The 26,855-nt window shown below is 38.4% G+C and overlaps 1 long non-coding RNA gene across 1 annotated transcript in view; it reads left to right on the top strand.

Annotated features, from left to right (window-relative positions):
* The window catches only part of LOC149744157 (uncharacterized), a 103,693-nt gene extending 83,165 nt beyond the window's left edge, over positions 1 to 20,528 (top strand). The window contains exon 4 of the long non-coding RNA XR_016391268.1: positions 12,850 to 20,528. This is a non-coding gene — a long non-coding RNA (uncharacterized LOC149744157). The remainder of the gene's footprint in view (positions 1 to 12,849) is intronic.
* Positions 20,529 to 26,855: the final 6,327 nt, after the last annotated feature.

Raw genomic sequence — 26,855 nt, 5'->3', positions numbered from 1 at the left:
TCGTGCTCACACATATTTTTAAGGGCCATAACAGATGCCTAGAAAATGTTAATCCACTAGTTTATGGACTTTACTTTGTGCCGGCAATTGGGAATTTGGTCTTTTTATATTCAAATTGTTGTGTGCTTGGAAAATAGCCCAATAATGGCACTTTTTAAAAGGTTATTTTGTAAGTACTGTCCGTCAGACATATGCTAAAGTACTGTTTCAGGTTGCTGAGGCAACCTGCCTGCCACAATTGTGGTTACTATTTATGATTTAATGATAATGCATTGACCTGAAACCCGAGTCTTCCCTTCACTGAATGCAGTGCAGGCACACTGTAGGTAGGCTGTAGGTAGACCATAGCTACCTCTAAATCTCAGTGAATGACTAGCAAGGGATTGATGCACATGTGTTAGCAAACAGTAGGATCCCTTGAAAGGGATGGATGTGTAGAACATTGAACAACACCAAGAGCTCTGGTAGAGTTTAGATTTCTATACTTCCCCAGCTAAGACTCTGTTAACTGAAGCTAGGAATATGTGGAACTAGTTTACATCAGTCTTGGTAGAGAAGTAATCAATTTTCTCCGACGAAAGCAGTTTGGACCCAGTAAATGAGCAACATGCTGATGCTATAGTCCCTTTTCTTAGTGTTCCATTGAAAAGTGGTAAGGCACATTTCTTTTCCGAGCCAGTACCAGCCCCTTTCCAATAGCTTGGTCTAGAGGCAAATGATGTTCAAGAGCACTTTTTTTGTGTAATCTTTTTCAATAGGTGTGACAGGTATTCCGAAATTTGTATCATAGTGCCTTATGCTTTGGTGCCTGTTAAAACTATAATGCATAGGTTTTTGTTGTTTTCTACTTGTTTGTGTGAATGTTTTTATTTCAAAGACTGCCATCCAGGGCTGTGCAGCAACTGAGTGATGAGAAAATACCCCACTGTGCGATCCTGGCGTGCGCTAATATTTAGGGTGAGAGAACATGCATAAATCGTCTTACCAATTTGACAGGAATGATTTCACACTGTGGCCTCACTCCTCACCAGTGTGCTCCTGGAAGAGCAAGCCCATGGTGAGCTCCTCAGAGTTTGTTAATGGAAGGAAAGCCTTGGGTTTAGGGAGAAAGTATTTGGATAGCATTTTAAGAAGCCCTTCCATTTTTAGTAGAGTAGAAAAATCTGCCTCTGAGTCTGCACTACGGTCTTTTCTCTGGATGAGTACAATGACTGTCTCTCTCACATTTTTCTGATATTTATTCTGCAAATCAGCTACGTGAGTCCCTGCCACTCTCCTGAATAAGCTTCCAGGCATTACCTACATGTTGTGTTCCTGTGGAGGGCTGGCAGTAATCTCTGCTAAGATAAACCGGAGCTTCTGTGGATAAAGCGTAAATGCAGTGAAGTGTGTGGCTGTAAGATTTAATGCCTCTACAGGTAATTTTTTTGGAGCGGGGATCTGGCATTTAATCAAATCCAGAGGCATTATGTAAATTTAATCACCTTGTAACACACTAGTAATTTTATTATCCCCTTTTCATTTGACAGTGCTTAGATGCAAGTTGAGCTTGGAATTCCAGAGGTAGAGCATTGCTGATTGGAGGCATATTAAGAAAAAAGTACTGTGGAAATGAGATAAAACCTTTATTCTTGCTATTGACTGTTGTCTTTGTATGTGTACAGGTATCCGACAAAGGGTTTTTAGAATAAAGTGTGCCTGTTTAAAGTTTTCCACCTTTCTTAAAGCCCCCAATGAATTGCAATGAGACTGTTTTGAATGGACTGTGTTAAATCTATTTCTGTCAAATGGAAAACCTTCACACAAATGCGATGTGATTCAAACTCTCCCTAATACGGGGGCCGCCTTTATACTTGTGTAGCCCATTTGGCTTGGCCTCTGCTTACTAGAATCATGTCTAGTGTTAGATTATTTATGCCATAAGGTCTATTTAAAATTGAAGACAGTATCTACATTCGTCAACACCAGTTTTGACAGGTTTTTAAAAGGTGCAATGGGGTCGATGATCTTGGATAGACAAATTATCCATCACCACATCACTGTTCATATTATGAGACTGAGGAAGAAAAAATCTGGTTAAGTTGAATTTCCCAAAAGGCACTTGGGCTTTTTGATCCTATGATTCACACTAATGATTGTGTCTAATGAAAGTAATGAAGCTAAATACTTTATCTGTGATTTAAAGAATGAAATTAGAAAGGAGGCAAGAGGGAAGGCATGATAACCTGTTGAACTGACCTTGCTAAGGCAGAAGAAATGGCATTTTGGGTACATTTTCTTTCTTTGACTTCTCTGTTTTACTTTCCCCATTCTCCTTCATCTCTTAACCTGAAAGAAACTCTTGAGAACATCTCTTCTCCTGAAGACAAAGATTCTATGAGCTCACCCATCCATATATTGGAACATGGAAGCCCCTGGTCAGCCAGGAAGTCTTTCCTTTAATCACCTGATGTCTCTCCTGCTGTATCTTGCAGGCATGAAAGCCAACAACTTGGGCAAATGCCCCTAATTTGGGCTCAGTTTAGATGACCGGGTTTCTCCTACCTAGAGTGCTACTTATTTCAATGAAAACTCTTCTTCTTTCTAAAAACCCTTACTAACTCTATGAATCATAACATGTCCTCAGTATGGGAAATCAATAATGGTATAATCTGGGATTAAGATTGAAGTGCCTTACTCTCCAGTTTCCCATCAATCTTATTATTTTTTCTCTGTTTATCACTGATGCCTCAGTTTTCTCATCCTAAAATGGCTATAATGATCACTACCTAAATTGTGAGTGGTATAAGGAATCAGTGAGACACTGGATGTGAAAGTATCCAGCACTAGGTCTGGCCTAGAGCACATGCTCAGTGAGGGCAGGTTGAATTAGAATGATCTTATGGTTAGGAGGATAAAGAGTTGACTTTTGAAAGATCTTTGTATATTAAATACAAGTCCTTTGTCAGATATGTGGTTGGAAAATATTTCCTCCCGGCCTGTGGCTCATCTTTTCGTTCTCTTAACAGTGTCTTTCACAGAGCAAAACTTTAAAATTTTGAAGTCCAGTTTATCATGCTTTTGGTATCATATCTAAGAACTCTTTACCTAACCCAAGGTCATGAAGAGTTTCTTCTATGTTCTTTTTTTCTAAAAGTTTTATAGCTTTACTTTTTACGTTTGGATCAATTATCCACCTTGAGTTAATTTTTGTGTGAAGTGTGAAGTTTAGGTCAAGGTTATATTTTTGCATATGGGTGTAAAATTGTTTCAGTACCATTTGTTGAAAATACTTTTTTCCCATTGAATTGCTTGTGCAACTTTGTCAAAAATCAATTGGCCATATTCATGTGAGTCTATTTCTGGACTCTCTGTCTGTTCCATTGATCTATGGCTCCTTCCCTTTGTCAGTACCACACTGTCTTGATTAGTGTGGATTTACAGTAAGTCTTGAAGTCAGATAGTGTTATTCTTTCAATTTATTCTTCCTTTTCAAAATTATTTTAGCTCTTTTAGTTCCTTTGCTTTTCAAATAAATTTTACTTATCTAAAAAAAAGTTATGTTGGAATATTGACTGGAATTGCATTAAATTTATAGATCAGTTTGGCATGAATTAACATTTTTACTATGTTGTTTCTTTAAATCCATTAACACAGTATATCTATTTGTATATTTAGATCTTTTAAAAATTTCTTCTATCAGTGTTTTATGGTTTTTAGCATACAGAGTCTGTGCATATTCTGTTAGATTTACACATAAGTATATTTCATTTTGTTCGAGCTACAGTAAATGGTGTGTGTGTGTATGTGTATATTTTTAAATTTTAGTTTCCAATGGTAACATTGGGAATATATAGAAATATGATTGATTTTTGTATGTTGACCTTATATCCTACCACCTTAGTAAACTCACTTATTATTTCTAGAAAATTTTTTGGTCAATTCCTTGGGATTTTCTGTCTAGACAGTTACGTTGCCTGCAAATAGAATTTTATTTATTTCCAATATTTATGCTTCTTGTTTATTTTTCTTGCTTTGTTGCATTGGCTAAGACTTCCAGTGTGATGTTGACTTGGTGGTGAGAGACAATGTTTTGCATCGTTCCAGGTCATAAGGAGAAAACATTCAGTCTTTTTTACCATGAAGTATGATGTTATCTGTAGATTTTTTGGAGACACTTTATTAGGTTGAGGAACTTTTCTTCTATTCCCATTTGCTGAGAATTTATATTACTAATATATATTGACTTTTTTCCAAATGCTTTTGCTGCATTGATTGATATACAGGCATATCTCATTTTATTGCTCTTTGCTTTACTGTGCTTTGCAGATATTGCATTTTTTTTACAAACTGAAGATTTGTGGCAATCCTGCATTGAGCATGTCTATCAGTGCCATTTTTCCAACAGACGCTTGTGTCTCTGTGTCACATTTTGGCAATTTTTGTGATATTTCAATCTTTTTCTTTATTATTATATTTTTTATGATGATCTGTGATCAGTGATTGATGTTATTATTATAAAAAGATTAGAACTTGCTTAAGGTTCAGATGATGGTTAGTATTTTTTAGCAATAAAGTATTTTTAAATTAAGGTATGTACATTTTTTTAAACATAATGCTATTGCACACTTAATAGACTACAGTATAGCATAAATACAACTTTTATATGCACTGGGAAACCAAACAAATCACGTGACTTGCTTTTTTGTGATATTTGCTTTATTGCAGTGGTCTGGAACCAAACCCACAATATCTCCAAGGTGTGCCTCTAATCATGTAGGTTTTCTTCTTTAGACTGCTAATATGGTGGATTACATTGACTGATTTTTCTGTTATTGAACCAACCTTGTAATTTTGTGATAAACCCCACTTGATTGTGGTGTATTATTTCTTTATATATTGCTAGGTTTGATATGATAATATTTGTTGAGGATGTCTATGTCTATATTCATGAGGGATATTGGTCTGTAGCTTGCTTTTTTGGAACTGTTTTTGTCTGATTTTGGTATCAGTATTAGGCTTGCCTCATTAAATCAGTTGGGAAACATTCCCTCCTTTTCTATGTTTTGGAAGATTGTATAGAACTGGTGTTATTTCTGCTTTAAATTTTGTATAGAATTTGCTAGTGAAATCATCTGAGCCTGAAGATTTCTTTTTCAGAAGGTTTCAACTACAGATTCAATTTCTTTAATGATAATAGGACTGTTTATTTCATCTTGGGTGAGTTTTGGAAGTTTGTGGTATTTAAGGACTCATTGCTGTTTTGATCTTTACAATAATTCTGTGACATAGGCAAGACGGATAGTCTTAAATCACTGCTCAGAACAGTTCCTGGTACATAGTAGAAGCTTTGTTAATTTTAGTAGGATGAATTTGTTAAATGAACTCCATTTTACAAATGTGGAAACTAAGGTTCAGATTGGTGAAAGCACTTGTTGAAAATTATTTAGCTCATAAGTCACAATGTTAGGACTCAAACCCAAAAATAAAAAAGTAGCTCTTGAAGAAGAAAGAAAAAACGAGGAGGGAGCTAATTCAGCATGTATTTTGTGCCAGACATTGCTGGATACTTTTATTTAACTTGTCTCATTTAAATTCTGACAGCAATCCTGTGATATAGGTGTTGCTATCTCCATTTTAAAGGCAATGGAAGTAAGGCTCTGCATTAGTCAGGGTCCTAACAGGAAATATGGCACACTTCAGTCAGGATAGTTTGAGAAGGGTTTACTAAAGCGACTATTTACAAGACATAGGCAGGGTGTAGGGAAGCCATAAGGGCTAGCGAAATACCCTATGGCTAGTATAGTGGGGCTGTTACTCCACCACTATCACCCAGGCCCAAAGGCATGAAGGAAAGGAGAGTCTAGAAAGAGTGTCTGGAAGGAGAGACCTCTAGAGCAGGTAGCCTTCGGATGAGCGGTGGTATTTGGTCAAGGGATATAGCTAACTCCCCACAGAGTGACTTCAGAGGCAGGAAGCTAGGAGGAAGCTACACTCTTCTCCCAATCTTTGATCAATGGCCAGAGTTCCTTTCTGACCAAATCCAACCAGAAGCCAGGGACCAGTCAAGCCTGTTGATATAATCCATACCAGTTTCCTGGGGAGGAAAGCAGGACAGAGAGTGAATCCAGAGGACAAAGATGTTAAGTAACTTGTCCAGGGTCACACGGCAACCTGGTAAGAGGCAGATTTAGGATTCAAATTCCAGAGCTCTGGTTCTTGACACTGCGCTTGTCCATCTTCCCCAGGGGACTGACTTTCAGGACCAAAGTGGCAGAAAGGGCCTGTGATTAGTCCCCCAGTGTGTATATTTTCTCATTTTATTTCTCTTTGCCCTGTAATGTAAATACAGATACTTTGGTATTATAAAGCACCATTAGGGTACCAGAGAGAGGTTAGAAAGAGAACGCTAGGAGGTGGAAGGAGTTTTGCCTGAGTGAGGAACCAAGAAAGGCGATGGAAGTTAAGAGAAAGACTCTAAGAACTGGACTATGAGCAGGCCAGAAGCAAGCAAATTAGGCTACAAATATTAAGTGAGTGTTTGCTATGCTAGCTACAGAAGGTGACAGAGGCTAAAATGTTCTAAAAAGAATCAAGGTTGAGCAGAGTTCCCTGTGCTATACAGTAGGTCCTTGTTGGTTATCTATTTTAAATATAGCAATAGATACATATATATGTATAACTGAATCACTTTGCTGTACACCTGAAACTAACACAATGTTGTTAATCAACTATACTCCAATATAAATAAAAATAAAAAAATAATATTTTTAATTTAAAAAAGAATCAAGGTTGAATGAAAAGGAAAGAAACCCCTTGAGGAGCTTATGTCATGCTAGGGGCTAGAGGTGAGAGGATTTGTATATTCTGCCTCTGGAATTCAGCTGATAAGCTGTGGACCCAGGCTAAGATGGCTGCCTGGAGCAGCCTCAGGGTTCCTTGCTAAGAGGCTAACCTGCTGGTGGGTAAAATAGGTAAGAAAATAAGTTGCTGAGAAAGGTGGCCTCCATGACTTAGCTGGTACCTGCACTTTGCTTAGATGTATATAACCTGTACCTTAAAACCCCTCACATTGGACAAGGCAGGCCAACATGCAACCAGCAGGTACTGAGGTAAGGCTGTGGGCTCTGAGAGAGAGAGAGGAATGAGAGCCTCTCTTTAAAACTGATTGTTTGACCTCCCTGCTTCCTCACTGTGATCTCTGTAATGACAGCCTCAGGCAGTGATACACAGTCTGGTCTCCTCCTCTCAGCTACTGTTGGGTCAGTCTCTCCATTCATGGTTTTCTGAGGGGCTCTGGTAGCCTGGGAGCTGGTTTGAGCAAGACCATCTTGACCACCAACCCTTGCAGTATCTGGCTCAGTAGTTCTCAACCTTGACTGAACATTAGAATCACAGCAGGTGGAGGGGGAGAGGGGACATGGACATCTTCAGAGTCATATGAGCAGCACAATTATACAGGGCCCCTTGCTCAGAAGGGGGCTCCATGCTGTGGGTTTAATGCCTTGTGGTTGCCGTTTGAAATTCTTAATAATTTTATTTTGGAACCTGTTTTGTAAGTAAAGTCCAGTGGGACAGTAGAGAATGTACTGGGGGCTTAGAAGCTCAATTCACATATGGTTCCACCTCCCATTACCTCCCCATATCTTCAAGATGGGTTCTTGACTGCCACTCCCTTCGTTCCAGGTGCCCGAGTCTCCCTTACCCTCCCCCACCCGCATCCATGTCCATCCATCTCCAGCGGGAGCCTCGATGTGGGGAGGGTCAAGTCAGGTGCATGCACCCTGCAGCCCCTCAAGGTGGGGCATGGCAGTGACCATCCTTGCACTTGGTTCACAGCACCACGCACATTCAGTGGGGGTGAATCTCTTGCCCATCCCTGATCCAGGTACCTAGAGCATCCTTGTGAGGGGGTGGTAATACCCTTGAGAGGTGCCTATATGCTGTCAGATGGGGTGGCAGGCATCTGCCTCGGGAAGGGAGATGCCTGGGTCAACTTCCCTGCCCTCTGATAAGGCACAGCATGTCAGGCCAGCAGCTAGAAGAAGGATGAAACCAAACAGTTGTCAGGCCCGAGCACACACATGTGACACAAGTCATGGGGTAGGGTTCTCAGGTGCCTGTAAGGGTCTACACTTGCCTCATGAGTGCCTTCCCATGCCCTAGAGAATGTCCTTTGGGCCTACTCCACGTGTAGGTGACCCTTTCTTCCTCCTTATAACTAACTTTCTTGAGTTTGGCTTTGTGTTCATCTCTTCTGGCCAGCTCAAGGCACCTTCCGGGGCTGGGGCATGCAGTACAAATTGTGCAATTTTGGTGATTCTGCATATGAATTAAATGCTCTGGTATTTTTATTTAAAACTGGTATTGTACAATGTAAAGATGAACGGTAAGATACATGTTAATAATTGTGATTTTTACTTTTTCCTGACTTGGAATAATATTGAGTAGCAAATAGAAAATACCATGACAAGTTGAATGAAAGGCTGCAGAAGAAAGGAAAAATCTGTACATTGTAGTACCTTAGTGACACTTTTACCCCGCTTTTCGAACAAGGAGCCCCACGTTTGCATTTTTCACTGGGCCCCACAAATGATGTATTTGGTCTTGCCTGGGTGTATATTTAAAACATACAGACGCACCCAACTTAATTGATACTGGAGAGGGCTCCAGGCATCTGTATTTTTAAAGGTACCTCAGAGAGTCTGTCATAGAAAGAAATTACAAATAAGCAAGGAGGGAAAGCTAGAATAAACTCTGTGGTACTGGATTAGAATCAGAGATATCCATATAAAAATGTAAGCTTATCTATATCCATATATAAATATATACATGTAAAGGTAAGTAGATTCAGGCATTAATATTTATATGTGTGTATACATGGATTATTTTACATGCCTGTGTTCCCTCGCTCTCTCTACTGGCAGGGCCTAAAAGCAGCAACATTCAAATAGAATTGAGCTTACCTAGAACCACATCTTGTTTTCTAAATACCATTCTCAAAAAAACGAACTAGGCCTAGTAATAATTTTGGAGGGCAAGATATTTGCATAGCTTCAAATTGTCACCCCCAAAATATTTAATAATTGCTCTGGTGGTTTCAACATGTGTCCACAAACTCTTTGATACTCCTCCCTATGGGTGGTGGAGATTAATTCCCTTCCATTGAGTGTGGGCTGGACTTAGTAATTCAGTTCTAATAAAGTATGGAAAGGGACAGATAGTAGTTTTACTATTTACTATTTATATTTTCTAGTTAATATATAAGTAAGTTGAAAGTGAAAGCAGGAAAAGATATGCTATGCAAATATTATTCAAAGGAAAGTGGGAATGGCTGTATTACTATCAGATAAAGTAGACTTCAGAGCAAAGAAAATTACTCCCTTGCTCTTTTTCCCGCCTTCTCTGGTTTTAACTGAGATTTTCTGTGATTCCATTTCATCTCCTCTCTTAGAATATCAATTATACTTCTTTAAAACTTTTTAGTGGTTGCGCTAGAGTTTGCAATATACATTTTTAACTGAGTTCATCTTCAAATAACACTTTATTTTATTTTATTTTATTTTACATCTTTATTGGAGTATAATTGCTTTACAGTGCTGTGTTAGTTTCTGCTTTATACCAAAGTGAATCAGTTATACATATACATATGTTCCCATATCTCTTCACTCTTGCATCTCCCTCCCTCCCACCCTCCCTATCCCACCCCTCTAGGTGGTCACAAAGCACCGAGCTGATCTCCCTGTGCTATGCGGCTGCTTCCCACTAGCTATCTATTTTACGTTTGGTAGTGTATATATGTCCATGCCACTCTCTCGCTTTGTCCCAGCTTACCCTTCCCCCTCCCCGTCCATGCAAATGGAAACCAAAAGAAAGCTGGAGTAGCAATTCTCATATCAGACAAAATAGACTTTAAAATAAAGACTATTAGAAGAGACAAAGAAGGACACTACATAATGATCAAGGGATCGATCCAAGAAGAAGATATAACAATTGTAAATATTTATGCACCCAACATAGGAGCACCTCAATACATAAGGCAAATACTAACAGCTGTAAAAGGGGAAATCGACAGTAACACATTCATAGTAGGGGACTTTAACACCCCACTTTCACCCATGGACAGATCATCCAAAATGAAAATAAATAAGGAAACACAAGCTTTAAATGATACATTAAACAAGAGGGACCTAATTGATATTTATAGGACATTCCACACAAAAACAACAGAATACACATTTCTCTCAAGTCCTCATGGAACATTCTCCAGGATAGATCATATCTTGGGTCACAAATCAAGCCTTGGTAAATTTAAGAAAATTGAAATTGTATCAAGTATCTTTTCCGACCACAATGGTATGAGACTAGATATCAATTACAGGAAAAGATCTGTAAAACATACAAACACATGGAGGCTAAACAATACACTACTTAATAACGAAGTGATCACTGAAGAAATCAAAGAGGAAATCAAAAAATACCTAGAAACAAATGACACTGGAGACACGACGACCCAAAGCCTATGGGATGCAGCAAAAGCAGTTCTAAGAGGGAAGGTTATAGCAATACAATCCTACCTTAAGAACCAGGAAACATCTCGAATAAACAACCTAACCTTGCACCTAAAGCAATTAGAGAAAGAAGAACAAAAAAACCCCAAAGGTAGCAGAAGGAAAGAAATCATAAAAATCAGATCAGAAATAAATGAAATAGAAACGAAGAAAACGACAGCAAAGATCAATAAAACTAAAAGCTGGTTCTTTGAGAAGATAAACAAAATTGATAAACCATTAGCCAGACTCATCAAGAAAAAAAGGGAGAAGACTCAAATCAGTAGAATTAGAAATGAGAAAGGAGAAGTAACAACTGACACTGCAGAAATACAAAAGCTCATGAGACATGACTACAAGCAACTCTATGCCAATAAAATGGACAACCTGGAAGAAATGGACAGATTCTTAGAAATGCACAACCTGCCAAGACTGAATCAGGAAGAAATAGAAAATATGAACAGACCAATCACAAGCACTGAAATTAAAACTGTGATTAAAAATCTTCCAACAAACAAAAGCCCAGGACCAGATGGCTTCACAGGTGAATTCTGTCAAATATTTAGAGAAGAGCTAACACCTATCCTTCTCAAACTCTACCAAAATATAGCGGAGGGAGGGACACTCCAAAACTCATTCTACGAGGCCACAAACACCCTGATACTGATACCAAAAGCAGACAAAGATGTCACAAAGAAGGAAAACTACAGGCCAATATCACTGATGAACATAGATGCAAAAATCCTCAACAAAATGCTAGCAAACAGAATCCAACAGCACATTAAAAGGATCATACACCGTGATCACGTGGGGTTTATCCCGGGAATGCAAGGATTCTTCAATATATGCAAATCAATCAATGTGATACACCATATTAACAAATTGAAGGAGAAAAAAACCATATGATCATCTCAATAGATGCAGAGAAAACTTTCAACAAAATTCAACACCCATTTACGATAAAAAACCCTGCAGAAAGTAGGCATAGAGGGAACTTCCCTCAACATAATAAAGGCCATATATGACAAACCCACAGCCAACATTGTCCTCAACGGTGAAAAACTGAAAGCATTTCCACTAAGATCAGGAACAAGACAAGGTTGCCCACTCTCACCACTCTTATTCAACATAGTTTTGGAAGTTTTAGCCACAGCAATCAGAGAAGAAAAGGGAATAAAAGGAATCCAAATCGGAAAAGAAGAAAAGCTGTCACTGTTTGCAGATGACACGATACTATACATAGAGAATCCTAAAGATGCTACCAGAAAACTACTAGAGCTAATCAATGAATTTGGTAAAGTAGCAGGATACAAAATTAATGCACAGAAATCTCTTGCATTCCTATACACTAATGATGAAAAATCTGAAAGTGAAATCAAGAAAACACTCCCATTTACCATTGCAACAAAAAGAATAAAATATCTAGGAATAAACCTACCTAAGGAGACAAAAGACCTGTATGCAGAAAATTATAAGACACTGATGAAAGAAATTAAAGATGATACAAATAGATGGAGAGAGATACCATGTTCTTGGATTGGAAGAATCAACATTGTGAAAATGACTCTACTACCCAAAAGCAGTCTACAGATTCAATGCAATCCCTATCAAATAACACTTTAAATGTAGTGCAGGTACCTTATAACAGAGTATTATTAAATCTTCCTTTCCATCTCTTGTGACATTGTTGTAATTTACTTCACTTATTCATATGTTATAATCAATCAGTATATTGTTACTATTTTTACTTTAAACAGTTATCTTTAAACCAATTAAGAATCAGAAAAATAAAAGATTTTACCGTACCTTCATTTATTCCTTCTCTGACACTCTTCCTTTCTTTATGAAGATCCAAGTTTCTGACCTCTATCATCATTTTCCTTCCCCCTGAAGAACTTCTTTTAACATTTTGTGCAGGACAAGTCTTCTTTTATTTCCCTCCATTTTTGTTTTTTTCTGAGAAAGACTTCGTTTCATTTCTATAGGATAATTTTGCCAGATACAGAATCTGGATTGGTGTTTTTATTCTTTCAACACTTTAAATATTTCATTCCAGTCTCTTCTTGTTTGCATGGTTTCTGACAAGGAGTCTGATATAATTCCTATGCTTGTTCCCTTGTAAGGTGTTCCCCCTACTCTGTCTTCCTTAAAGATGTTGTCTTTGTATGTGGTTTTCTAAAGTTGGCTAGAGGGAGGCTGGAGCGGGAGGAATGCCGTTCCCCAGTTAGGATAAGGTGTGGCAAAGTCTTTTTCCTTGTAGAGTTATGGAGAAGGCTCTAGGCATACTTCACAATGATTTTTCTTTCCCTCCCCCTGCCAGATTCACAAGAGGATCTTATTCACATCTTTATTGTGAGAATTTGGTGGATTTCCTGAAATTGGGGGGGCGCCCCTGTGCCTTCAGTCCTCAGAAGTTTCTCACTCTTACAGTAGTCCACATTCTTCCTCCAGCAATTTGTCAAAATTACCAGTTTTGGTGTTCCTACCAGTTTATATTCCAGAGCCTTCTTTTCTAGGTAAGTAAATTACAGCTGTATCTCTCTGGATGTTCCTAAATCTTTAGATTTTGGGGTGGTGGTTTGCCCTGCAACCTCAGTTCTCTGATGGGTCCAAGAAAAGTCATTTATTTTTTTTGGTTTGCCCAGTTTTCTTGAAAGGATGGGAGTGATCACTTCCAAGTTCTTTTCAGAAGACTATTTCAAAATGTATATGAAAAGGCACAGGTCCTAGAATAGCTAAACAATTTTGAAAAAGAAGAAGGAAGTGGAAGGAATCAGTCTACCTGGTTTCAAGACATTATATGGTTACATTAATCAAGACAGTGGGGTTTCGCAGAGGGATAAACACACACGTCAGTGGAACAGAAAAGAGAACCCAGAAATAAACCCACACAAATATGTTCAACTGATTTTTGACAGAGTTGCAAAAACAAGTCAATGGAGGAAGGATAGCCTTTTTAATAAATGGTATGGGAGCAACTGAACATCCATAGGCAAAAAAAAAAAAAAGAACCTTAACCTAAACTTCACACCTTATGCAGACACTATCCAAAAATGGACCGTGTAAGTTTGCAAAATGTAAACTATAAATCTTTCAGAAAACAGACATAGGAGAAAATCTTTTGGATCTAGGGCCAGGCAAAGAGTTCTTAGACTTGACACCAAAAGCATGATCCATATAAAGAAAAAAACAAAGGTAAATTGGAACTCACCAAAGTTAAACACTTTTGCTCTGTGAAAGACCCTCTTAAAGAGGATGAAAATACAAGCTATAGACTGGGACAGAATATCAGTAAGCCATATATTCGACAAAGAATAAAGAACTCTCAAAACTAAACAGAATAAAGAATAATCCAATTAGAAAATAAGCAAAAAATGGCAATGGGCATTTAACTGAAGAAGATATGTAGATGACAGATAGACACTTGAAAAGATGTTTAACATCACTAGCCATTACAGAAATGCAAATTAATACCATTATTTGATATCACTATATGTCTATTCAAACAGCTAAAATTAAAATAGCGATAATACCAAATGCTGGTGAGGATATGAAGAAACTAGATCTCTTATACACTGCTGGTGGGAAAGTAAAAATAATACAGCCACTCTGGGAAATAGTTTAGTGGTTTCTTACAAGACTAAGCATAAACTTACCATACAACTCAGCAGTCGCACTCCTGGTCATGTATCCCAGAGAAATGAAAACTTCCATTCATACAAAAACCTGTACATGAATGTTCATAGCAGAGCTATTTGCAATAATGAAAAGGTGAAAATAACCCAAATGTCCCTCAATATGTGAGTGGTTAAACAAACTATGGTACATCCATTCCATGGGATACTACTCAGCAATAAAAAGAGTAAACTTCAGATACACACCACAACTTGGATGGATATCATGGGCATTATGCTGAGTAGAAAAAGTCAGTCTCAAAGGGTCACATACTGATTGATTACATTTATATAATATTCTCTAAAATGATAAAATTTAAAAACTGGAGAACAGATCTGTGGTGTCCACGGGTTAGGTATGTTGGGAGGAAGGTTGTGACTATAAAGAGGTAGCATGAGGAAGATCTTTGTGGTAATAGAATTGTTCTGTTTCTGATTGTAGAAATTGTTCTGATTGTAGTGGTATTTACAAGAATATACACATGTACCATTGAGGGAAACTGGGTAAAGGGTACACAGAACTTCTCTGTATCACCTTTTCAACTTCATGTGAATCTACAACTATATCAACATAATAGTTTTTTAGAATAGTAGCTTTACAGTGGAGAAAACTGGAAGAAATCTCCTTAACCAAGTCATCAAGGCTGACATCACCAGTATGTCATACTGATACCATGTACTTCCTGATACTATGTGATGAGAAAGGTACTTCACTTCTGTGCTATCCTTTCCCAAGATACATAATCCCAGTTTAATCATGAGAAAACATCAGACAAACCCGAACTGGGGGACATTCTACAAAGTACGTGACGATCTTTAAAATTGTCAAGGTCGTGAAACACAAGGAAACATTGAGAAATTGCCATAAATTCGAGGCAACTAGGAAGATAGGATGACTAAATGCAGCATAATATTCTGGATTCAATCCTGGAACAGAAAAAGGACATTAGTGGAAAGATTTGTGAGGCACATTATACAACATAACTGCTCAGTGCTCTTCAAGATCATGAAAGATGTGGAAGGACTGATAAACTGTCATACATAGGAGGAAACTAAAGAGATATGACAACTAAATGCAACATGGTATCCTGAATTTGATCCTGGAACAGAAAGTGGACATTACTGGAAAAACTAGTGAAATCCAAATAAAATCTATAGTTTAGTTAATAGTATTGTACCTAGGTTAATTTCTTAGTTTTGATAACTGCACTATGGTTATGTAAAATTTTGATGTGAGAAATGCTAAATGAAATATGTGTGGCAGCTGTCTGTGCTGTTTTTACAACTTTTCTGTAATTTTAAAATTATTTCAGGATAAACTTAGAAGCTAACACCCCCCCTCCCCCCCAGAGATTCTAATGTGTAGTCAGGGCTGAGAACTGCTGCTATCTCATCCATTAGGTCCTGCCTCATGGGTTTCCACTGTGTTCTCCTACTCGCCTCCATCAAAATTGCCCTGCTCTGGAGGGATTTGTTCTCAACTGGCTGCTGGTCTAAATAGAATGAGGGAAAAATATTTCTACCACTATCCCAGTGGGAAACTCATTTCAAAGTTACTAGTATGGGTACTATCCCATCTGCTCTAGCCAGGTGCCATTGTATAGTAAGAATTTCCACCTCAGAGATTCATTCCTCTGTGTAAAGCATCATTACATCATCATTTTTCAAGCAGCGCTTATGGATACTGGAACATAAATTCAATAAGAATTATGAGTCATGTGAATTGGTATATCGGGGCATTTTCTACAACACCACAAAACACTGGGCATCTGTGGAGGAGAGAGCTAAATTTGTCTAGAGTTCCCCACAATCCATTTTAACTCTCTAAACAGAGAAGGCCAGTCCTTGGTGGGAGGCAGGAGGCTGACACTGTGGGTAGTTAGAGCCAGGTAATTCAAGACAGCGCTCAGAGCATGATTCTCAGGTCTTAGAGAACTGCCTAAGGTAGAGAGATGGTCGACATCTTGGATAGCGAACTCCTGTTGCTATGACAGCTTCCAGGAGCACACTTGTCTCATCGGAGTCTGGGGCTTATTCAGTTGGCTCCGCCCTCTCCTGGAGTGCTCTGTTTCTTAAAAGGGCCCTGCCCTTTATTTTGCTAGGATTAGTCATTATGGGTTGGTGAATTGCCCTTTCCCCGCCTCCACCCCAGCTTGTCATCTGCACCCTAGAAGGGAGGCTTGTGTCTTTGGGCCTGCTGAGAGTCCTCCAAGAGAGCTGAGCTGAGAGAAAATTAAGAACAGCTGGGGGTAGACACAATGACATCATGTGCCTCTAGCGTAAAAAGCAGCTCACAAACTCTGATTCAAGGAGAGAAAAATAATGGGAACTGGAGAAAGGGGCTGAGACTTGGGAACTATGCAAAGGCTGATTACTGGGGAAGACAAGAGAGATTAAGCTGGGAGCACAAGAGCTAGCTGAGCTATTGGAACTGTTAGTAAGGACCTATTAATCTAGTATTTAGCACTTGGAGTCTATAGATTTAGCAGCTAAAACTGAATGGGAACAGATTGGTGAAAGCTGTGAAAATGCCCTGAGGTAGTCTATAGCTAGGAGTAAGATTAATAAAGGAAATTGTTAGAAACTGAGCTTTATTGCAGAGTAACTTGCAAATTGGACTCTTTGCATATAGACTTTCCTCTTTTCTCAATTATTCTATAGGAAGTTGCATGGTTTACACATAAAAGTAAATTTATTGGTGTGCATGTATCTTTTCAAATTAGTGTTTTTGTTTTGTTCGAATAAATACCCAGGAGTGGAATTGCTGAGTCATATGGTAACTCCAGTTTTTTGGAGAAACTTCCATACTGTTTTACACAGTGGCTGCACCAATTTACAGTCCCACCAACAGTGTACAAGGGTTCCCTTTTCTCCGTATCCTCACCAACATTTGTTATTTGTGTTCTTTTTGATAATAGCCATTCTGACAGGTGTGAGGTGGTATCTCATCATGGTTTTGATTTGCATTTCCCTGATGATTAACGATGTTGAGCATCTTTTTATGTGCCTGTTGGCCATCTGCATATAGCAGTATTATTTACAATAGCCAGGACATGGAAGCAACCTAAGTGTCCATCAACAGATGAATGAATAAAGAAGATGTGGCACATGTATACAATGGAATATTACTCAGCCGTAAAAAGAGTGGAATTTTGCCATTTGCAACAACATGGATGGACTTGGAGGGTATTATGGTAAGTGAAATAAGTTAGAGAAAGACAAATACTGTATGGTATCTCTTATATGTGGAATCTAAAAAATACAACAAACTAGTGAATATAACAAAAATGAAGCAGAGTCACAGATATAGAGAGCAAACTAGTAGTTACCAGTGGGGAGGGGAGACAGGCAATGGATGGGGGAGTGAGAGGTACAAACTATTAGGTGTAAGATGGGCTCAAGGATGTATTGTACACCACGGGGAATATAGCCAATATTTTGTAATAACTGTAAATGGAAAGTAACCTGTAAAATTGTATAAAAAGTAAAAAAAATTCTTTTAAATAGCTTCACAACTGATTATTATAGTGTTTCTAATTCTCATATTTACATGATTCAAACATTTCCAAACACAGATTTAAGGGCACAAGGTGGGTGTGGAGAGTTGGAGCAATAGTTTGGAATAAAAAGAACTGTTTTTTGGTTGTCTGTTTACAAAAGTAAATTTATGTACTTTTTTTTTTCTAAAGCAGTAGATTCCTCTACATAAAATACTGATGTTTCTTTGGAATGGTATATCCGTATGAGACTGAATGATAGACTTGTACAGCTTGAAGGGACCTTAGAGATGATGCAGTTCAACCCTAATTCTACAAATGAAGAAATTGAAGCCTAGAGAGTTAGGTGATGTGTCCAAGATCACACAGCTATTATGTGACAGAATTGTGGTTGGAGCTTAGGTCTACTAATTCCCAGGAAAGTGCTATTTTCACCCCACTTTTTTAATTTAGTGCAGCCATGCCCAAAGAGAGTCCAAACTTCTGTCAGTGGTTATCATAGGTGAAAAGCAGAGCCCCTCAGGTGAATTCTGCCTCTACTGAATTTTCTTAGAAACCTTAATGTATTAAGCATGATGTGGAAAAGTTTGTTTCTTTGGATGGGTGAATAAACCCCTGGAAGGATGAATGTATAACCTAAACCTAACAGAATGAGAGTGGAGTCACTAACATTAATCTGAGAAATCTGATTGAAACTTATAACAAAGGTGGTCTGCCCAATCAAAAAAAAAAAAACTGCTGTGGTAACCTTAGGAGTTACTGAGCATTGATCCTCTTAAATAACATAACTTATGAGTGCAACTATTCCAAAAGAAAGACAACAAACTTAACAGACCTTATCAGACAAAGCAAACTTAATAAACTAGTCAAAACAATAATTGAAAACAAACTAGTATATCATTGAAGAGCTAAGGGAGCGTATTGGTAACATGAAGCAAAAATAAACAGTTACAAAGAAGAATCATCTAGAAATATCAGCTATGAAAAATATGAGTTGAAATAAAGAACTTGATGGTGGGGGGAGGTTAATAACAAGATGGGTACAAATGAAGAAGACATTAATGAGCTAAAATAATAGTTGAAAAATACGAAAAAAGAATCCTTCAGAAACACGGAAGATGTAGAAGATGGAAAGAGAAGTGTCACGTCAGTTTAATAAGAACCCAAGAATGAGAGAAAAAAGAACTGGAGAGGAGTTAAGCATTTGAAGAAATAAAGACCAAGAATTCCCCAGTCTTAGTGGAATATGGATGACTTCAGTTTGAAAAGATTCAGAGTTTGCTAAACAGGATATATAAGGTAAACCTATATCTAGATACATACTAGTAAATTTTTTTAAATATCAAAGACAGAGACAAGGGACTTCCCTGGTGGTGCAGTGGTTGAGAATCCACCTGCCAGTGCAGGGGACATGGGTTCAATCCCTGGTCTAGGAAGATCCCACATGCTGCAGAGCATCTAAGCCCGAGAGCCACAACTACTGAGCCTGCGCTCTAGAGCCCATGAACCACAACTACTGAGCCCACGTACCACAACTACTGAAGCCTGTGTGCCTAGAGCCCGTGCTCCGCAACAAGAGAAGCCACCGCAATAAGCCCGCACACCGCAACTAGAGAAAGCCTGCACATAGCAACAAAGACCCAACACAGCCAAAAATAAATAAATAAGTAAATTTATTTAAAAAAAAAAAAGACAAAGAGAAGACTTCGTAGCAAGAAAAAGCAGATCATCTACAAAGGAACAAAATCATACTGATGTCTCAGTACTCAAAATACAAGAAGACAGGGGAGTGTTAATTTTCAAAGTATTGAGGGGAAAGAACTTGGAACCTAGAATTTTATACCCAGCTAAATATTATTTAAATGTAAGAATGAAATATTGTCAGGCATTCAGGGCCTCAGAAAGTTTACCCCACAAAGACTCGCTTTGAAATAAGTCCAATAAGACAGTACCTATAATAAATATAAATGGGCAGACTTCCCCAGAACCCTCTCACAAAGTTCCCTTTAATTTCTCAGATCTATCAACACTCCTCTTACTTTGGTCACATCTCCAGGATTGAGTTTATTTGGAGGGAGCCAGTGTCTGAGGTTTGTGGGCTATTTTGTAGGATCCTCAAGTGGCTCATTTCTGCTTTTGTTACAGTCTTTTCTTCCCTGTTAAACTTGCAAATTACCGAGGACACAACATTATTCATTTCTGTATTTCCAGTAGTACTTGTCACAGGGCTCTGTATATGGTAGGTATTCATTAAATGTCTATGCCAGGAAGGAAGGGAGAAGAGAGGGAGGGAGAGAATTTTGAGGCTGGAACATGAAGCTAGGGTTGTTTCTATTCAAGAGAATAGCTGTTCTGTCCCATTTTTGTGACATCCTAATGTGTGTCAATATATTGCGCTGCTGTGGACCATGTTTCCCGTGTTAAGTCTGACTGTGAAAGACTCAAAGATAATTGAGCATTATTAATTTCACTAACATAATATTAAAGGCAACCTGCTTACTTTAACTCCACTTGAATTGACCACTTACTTGGTTTTCCTTGGCCCTCAAACTCCCTCTGAGTCATTAACGATGGAGAGTGATATACTCGCACGCCAGTAAACATTCCCAAGTCAGGAGTAAGAAGGGAAAATAACCCACAAAGCTTTGTTTGGTCTGGAATCTGTCAGTGCATCTCCACAGAGCTGGTGGAGATCTCTCTTCCTCCCTCTTCAGGGAGGCAGTTCTTTTTGCTCATCTGTGACTGTATGACGAGTGCCCACTGAGGCCATACGGGTAATGCACACCTGTCGGCATCCAAACCCTAAGAACTCAGCATTGACTCAGATACCTTTAACTCTCAGGGAAGAGTTGGGTGAATGTTTTTCACACTTTTCTTTCCCTTGGCATTACTTGCTGGTGTTTCGAGGCAGGCAGAGCAAGAGATACCAGGGCTGAGAGGGGCATCAGAGTTATTCCTTTATTCCTTCCAATAGGCAAATGTCATCTTTCCCATCTACCTAAAAAGCATTTGCATATGTTTGCTTGTGAACTGTTTTTCAAGCTCTCCATAGTTAACAAACCCCAAAGAAAGGGATCTGGACAGACAGAAAATGACAATAGCAGGCCCCCAAAACACATATATGACACATGCACATCTTGGAGGCCAACATTGTCATAGGCAGCAAATGAACTGGACATTCAGAGCAGGGATAGAATATGTCCTAGTGGAACAAAAGGAAAGACTTCCTGAGAAGGTGGCTTTGGGGACTGGCCTTAAAGAACAGATAGAATTTCTACAGGCGGAGGCATTCCAGGAGGCAAGAACAGCTTGAGTAAAAGTAACAAGGTGAGAATCATAGGATCCATTTAGGACTTGTAGTAGTCTCCAGGTATTGAGTCATTACTTTGTGCCATGCGTAACGTTAAGTGCTTTGCATGCATTCTCTTGTTTAATTGCCACTCACGGCAATCACATTAGTTACAGACAGTATCATCCCTACTGTACAAATCAGGAGACTTAGGCTCTCACAGCAATTAAGTAACTTGGTCACCAGCTAAGAGATGGCAGAACAGGAATTCAGACCAGGTCTGTTGGGCTCCAAAGCCTAAGTTCTTTTTTCCTTTCCTCCCTCCCTCCCTCCTTTCCTTCCTTCCTTCCTTTTTCAAGTTTTATTGAGATATAATTGGTATATAACATTGTATTGATTTAAGGTGTACAACATGGTGATTCAATATATGTATATACTGCAAAATGATTACCAGAATAAGTTTAGTTAACATCCATCACTAAGCTCTATGCCTCAGAAATGAACATGTGACTGGAGAGAAAGGTTAGGGCCATGCTGCGGAGAGCTTTAGATGTTAAGTGAAGGACCCTGAACTTAAGATGGCAGATTGTAAAGTTAAAGGGAGAGGGATTTGTCGGTAACAAGAAATGGTCAGTAAGGGGTCAACAGATAAGAGACCAATGAACAGCTTCAAAACCTCACTTCTTTCCTCCTTTGTTCTTTCCCTTCCTGGGACGGGAATGGGCTAAGTAGGAGAGGAAACTCTCTGTTCCTCTTAGGGCTCTTGTGTAGAATTTCCTTTTTTAAAAATTTTTATTTTTGGTCCTTTTCGTTCTGCCCAAATTTTTGCCACTGTATATAGTCTTATTGCTGAGAAAGGAGGGTCAGAATTTGAACTTCCTTGTCTAACTGGAAAATTGGACTGCTTAAATTTCATTTCTTTTTTGGTTTTTTGGCTGCACCACGTGGCTTGTGGGATCTTAGTTCCCCGACCAGGGATCAAACCTGGGCCCTTGGCAGTGAAAGCGTGGAGTCCTAACCACTGGACCACCAAGGAATTCCTTGGAGTGCTTAAGTTTCAGTTCCAATTGTGTTACATTGGATAACTGAAGCCCCTCTTATCTTTTATAAATTAATTCTTAAGATTAGTTTGGATGTTTTATGTAATTTATCCTCAGTCATAAAAAGAGGATTCATTAATTGCCCATGGATATAATCTTCCTTTTCACTCTCATCCAGAAACTAGAAGGGCCTCCTGCCCTCACTTGGTTATTAGTTACCTCTTTTACCCACCTTGCTTTGGGATCCTAAAGGAGCAAGGTCTTGAGGTCTTTAGACCTTCCAAGGTGCAGTCCAATTCTTGACCTTCCACATGAAAGATAACCTGAGGAACCCTTAATGAATTTGGTGCTGGTTCAGGCAGAAACTTAAAAAAAGATTTTATTTTGAAATAATTTTAGACTTCCAAAAACTTCCAAAAATAGTACACAGAGTTCACTTCATCCAGCTTCACCATATGTTAACACCTTATATAATCATAGTAAAACTTCAAAACCAGGAAATTAACATTAATAAAATATTATTAACTGACTTACAGACCTTATTCAAATTTCACCAGTCCTTTTTCTGTTTGGGGATCTAATCCATGATCCCACTCTAATCTGGGAAGAGTTCCTCAGTCTTTCTTTGTCTTTCATGCCCTTGACACTTTTGAAAAGCACTCATCACTTATTTCATAGATTGTTCTTCAGTTTGGGTTTGTCTGATGTTATGATTATATTGAGTTTATGCTTTTCTGGCCAGAATACCACAGAAGTATGTGTGCGCTTCTCAGTGCATCGTATCTGGAGGTTCATGATATCTATGGTATTGGTGATATTAACTTTGATCATTTGGTTAATGGGGTGTCTGCTGGTTTCTCCACCCTAAAGTTACTGTTTTTCCCTTTGTAACTAATAAGAATCTTGTGGAGAGATACTTTGAGACTATGAAGATATCCTATTTATCATTATGCTTTTGCCCACTAATTTTTGCATCTCTCCTCTTTCTTAAACACCATGAGTTCACACTGATATCTCTAATTCCAACCTAACAGCACAGGGCTCATCCTAACCTCCCTCCTTCCCTTATTTTTTTTTAAATTTTTATTGGAGTATAGTTGCTTTACGATGTTGTGTTAGTTTCTGCTGTATAGCAAAGTGAATCAGTTATACGTATACATATATCCCCTCTTTTTTAGATTCTTTTCCCATATAGGTCACCACAGAGCACTGAGTAGAGTTCCCTGTGCTATACAGTAGGTTCTCATTAGTTATCTATTTTATACATAGTAGTGTATATATATCAATCCCAATCTCCCAATTCATCCCACCCCACCCTTCCCCCTTGGTATCCATACATTTGTTCTCTACATCTGTGTCTCTATTTCTACTTTGCAAATAAGTTCATCTGTACCATTTTTCTAGATTCCACATATAAGCCATATTATACAATATTTATTTTTCTCTTTCTGAGTTACTTCACTCTGTATGACAGTCTCTAGGTCCATCCATGTCTCTGCAAATGGCACTATTTCATTCCTTTTTATGGCTGAGTAGTATTCCATTGTATATACATACCACATCTTCTTTAAGCATTCCTCTGTCAATGGACATTTAGGTTGCTTCCATGACCTGGCTATTGTGAATAGTGCTGCAATCAACATTGGGGTGCATGGATCTTTGTGAATTATGGTTTTCTCCGGGTATATGCCCAGGAGTGGGGTTGCTGGGTCATATGGTAGTTCTATTTTTAGTTTTTTGAGGAACCTCCATACTGTTCTCCGTAGTGACTGCACCAATTTACATTCCCACCGACAGTGTAGGAGGGTTCTCTTTCCTCCACATCCTCTCGAGCATTTATTGTTTATAGATTTTTTGATGGTAGCCATTCTGACCGGTGTGAGGTGATACCTCATTGTAGTTTTGATTTTCATTTCTCTAATAATTAGTGACGTTGAACATCTTTTCATGTGTTTTTTGGCCAACTGTATGTCTTCTTTGGAGAAATGTCTATTTAGGTCATCCACCCACTTTTTCATTGGGTTATTTATAGTAAAAAGCTACAGTAATCAAGACAGTATGGTACTGGCACAAAAACAGAAATACAGATCAGCGGAACAGGATAGAAAGCCCAGAGATAAACTCACACACCTATGGTCACCTAATCTATGACAGAGGAGGCAAGAATATACAGTGGAGAAAAGACAGTCTCTTCAGTAAGTGGTGCTGGGAACACTGGACAGCTACATGTAAAAGAATGAAATTAGAACACTCCCTAACACCATACACAAAAATAAACTCAAAATGGATTAAAGACCTAAATGTAAGGCCAGACACTATAAAACTCTTAGAGGAAAACATAGGCAGAACACTCTATGACATAAATCACAGCAAGATCCTTTTTGACCCACCTCCTAGAGAAATGAAAATAAAAATAAACAAACGGGACCTAATTAAACCTAAAAGCTTTTGCACAGCAAAGGAAACCATTAAAAAAATGAAAAGACACCCCTCAGAATGGGAGAAAATATTTGCAAACGAAGCAACCAACAAGGGATTAATCTCCAAAATATACAAACAGCTCATGTAGCTCAATATCCTTCCCTTATTTTTAACTCCTCTCTCCAACAGTGAGAAAGCTGACACTCATTATCTAAAATACATTCACATATTTGATCAACCCTAATATATAGTGTTCTCACCTCCCTTCTTTTCACCCTGTTCCTGCCTACCCCCCATAGGTAAGCAAGCTCATTCACTTCTGGTTTACCATTTCTGTATTTCTTTTTGCGCAAATGAGCAGATACCTGTAAATTTTCTTATATCCCATACTTTCCTACATGAAGGATAACATACTATAGAAACTCTTTTACAATTTGCTTTTTTCTCACTTATCCTGGAAATCACTCCATTTCAGTTCATAGAAATCCTTCTTATTCTTTTATTACAGTTGCATTGGAACTCCATTGTGTGGATATAGCATAGCTTATTCAAACATTCTTCTATGTATGGGCATTAGGGTTTTTTCAACATTTTGAAATAACAGACAATGCTGCAATAAAAAACCTGGTATGTATGTATTTTTGTATTGTCAGAGGTGTAGCTTCATGGGTAATTCTTAGAAGTAGGATTGCTGGGTCAAAAGGTAGATGCATGTTAGTTTTGTTTGTTAGCTATTGGCAAATTCTCCTCCACGAGAATTGTACCAATGTGCATTCCCATCAGCCATGGTTGAAAGTGCCTGTTTCTCTGCAGTCTCACAAATAAAATTGTTCTCATACTTTAAAATTTTCATCAATCTGATAGGTGAGAAATGGTACCTTGGTGTTGTTTTAACTTGCATTTCTCTAATTTTGAGTGAGTTGAAACATCTTTTCATATGTTAAGGGATATATATTTGTGAATTATCTGTTCATGCCACACCCCCTTTTACTGCCAGGTTTTTGGTCCTTTGTCCCTCAATTGTTGAATATTTTTCGTATTTTAGGAAACTAGCCTTTCGTGATATATGCTACAAATATTTTCTCCCAGTTTATCAACTTTCCTTTTACTTCATTTTTAGTGCTTTCTGTTGTGCAAAGATTTGCTTTTATGCAGTCCAATTTGTCAGTCTTTTGTTTTCACTGGATTTTTAGTCATAGTTATAAAACCTTTCCCTGCATCATAGATAAAGAGGAATTTACACGTTTTCTTCTAGTACTTGTATGGTTTCATTTTTTACATTTAGATCCCCCCCCTTTTTTTTCTAGTTTATTCTCATGTATGGTGTGAGGTATGGATCTTATTTTATAGTTTTCCAATGGTCCCTGCACCGTTTATTTAAAAAGTGACTTGAAATGCCATCTTCATCACTGAGATTGATGATTTGAGATGCCAGTTTCATACTAAATTTCCATATATGCTTGAGTCTGTTTCTCAATATCTCTTAAATAAGGTGATGTTTATACCCAGCCTCTCTCATTGCCTGGCATGTAGCAAGTGTCCTGCAACTAGTAATTTCCATAAGAAGCAGAATATGTAAGAACTGGAAAGCCAGAATATAGGGAAGTGACGGTCATTGTTAAATTTGATAGTCTGATGGTGGGAGCTTCAATACCATGCAGTTCAGGGCTTAATCCAGAATCTCTCTAGTCAGGAGACTGGGCCAGAAGCAGATGGTTCTTTGGAGACTTTTGGGAAATTGAGGAAAGCTCACTTTTGGTATGCTTGGCCTGAGATTCCTGTAGTCTGCCCAACTACTGTTGTTGGTTGGCTTTCTTTTCCTTTAAAAACACTGTCTTTTGGTACATTGGGATCAGTAAATCCTACAAATGGACCACTATGGGAGGATATTCAGTTCTGTATTTATTGTCTTCGGGAAAACTCATGATGCAGTAACTGCAAAGACATATACTAGTCACTCCATTACCAAAACTCCCACCTCCACAACACCATGTGTATCTCATGTTTTTTATTTTCTATATTTATGATGCTTTGATACTGTGGACCCTTGTGGACCCAGGGCAGTTCTGACCCTACCAGAATTAGCTAATCTGGGATAAACAACTTACCTACAGCACATCTTTGATATGCAAACCAACTAATCTTGAGTCCATACCCCATCCTCCTCCTTTTATCAGGCTTCCACAGTCCAGGACACTATCTCTCTGCCCTAAATCATCCCAGAGCCAGGCGCTAGACAACTAAGGACCACCCCTATAGCCCAGAGCCTGCCAAAATTACTCAAACTATCCAATCCTAAAGCTGCCCTTCTTGCTTGACCTGTTTCTCCCATCCATCTCTTGGAAAACCACAGTAAAGGCTTTTGCCCATCATACTTTCCCCTCACTTCTTTTGCCTGATGGCTG

This window comes from Delphinapterus leucas, chromosome X, assembly GCF_059928025.1.
Source record: "Delphinapterus leucas isolate spDelLeu-1000000601 "Yukka" chromosome X, BTC_Dleu_Yukka2, whole genome shotgun sequence".
NCBI lineage: Eukaryota > Metazoa > Chordata > Mammalia > Artiodactyla > Monodontidae > Delphinapterus > Delphinapterus leucas.
The sequence above is the reverse complement of the archived record's forward strand: the minus strand, read 5'-3'. Positions and strand labels throughout refer to the sequence as shown.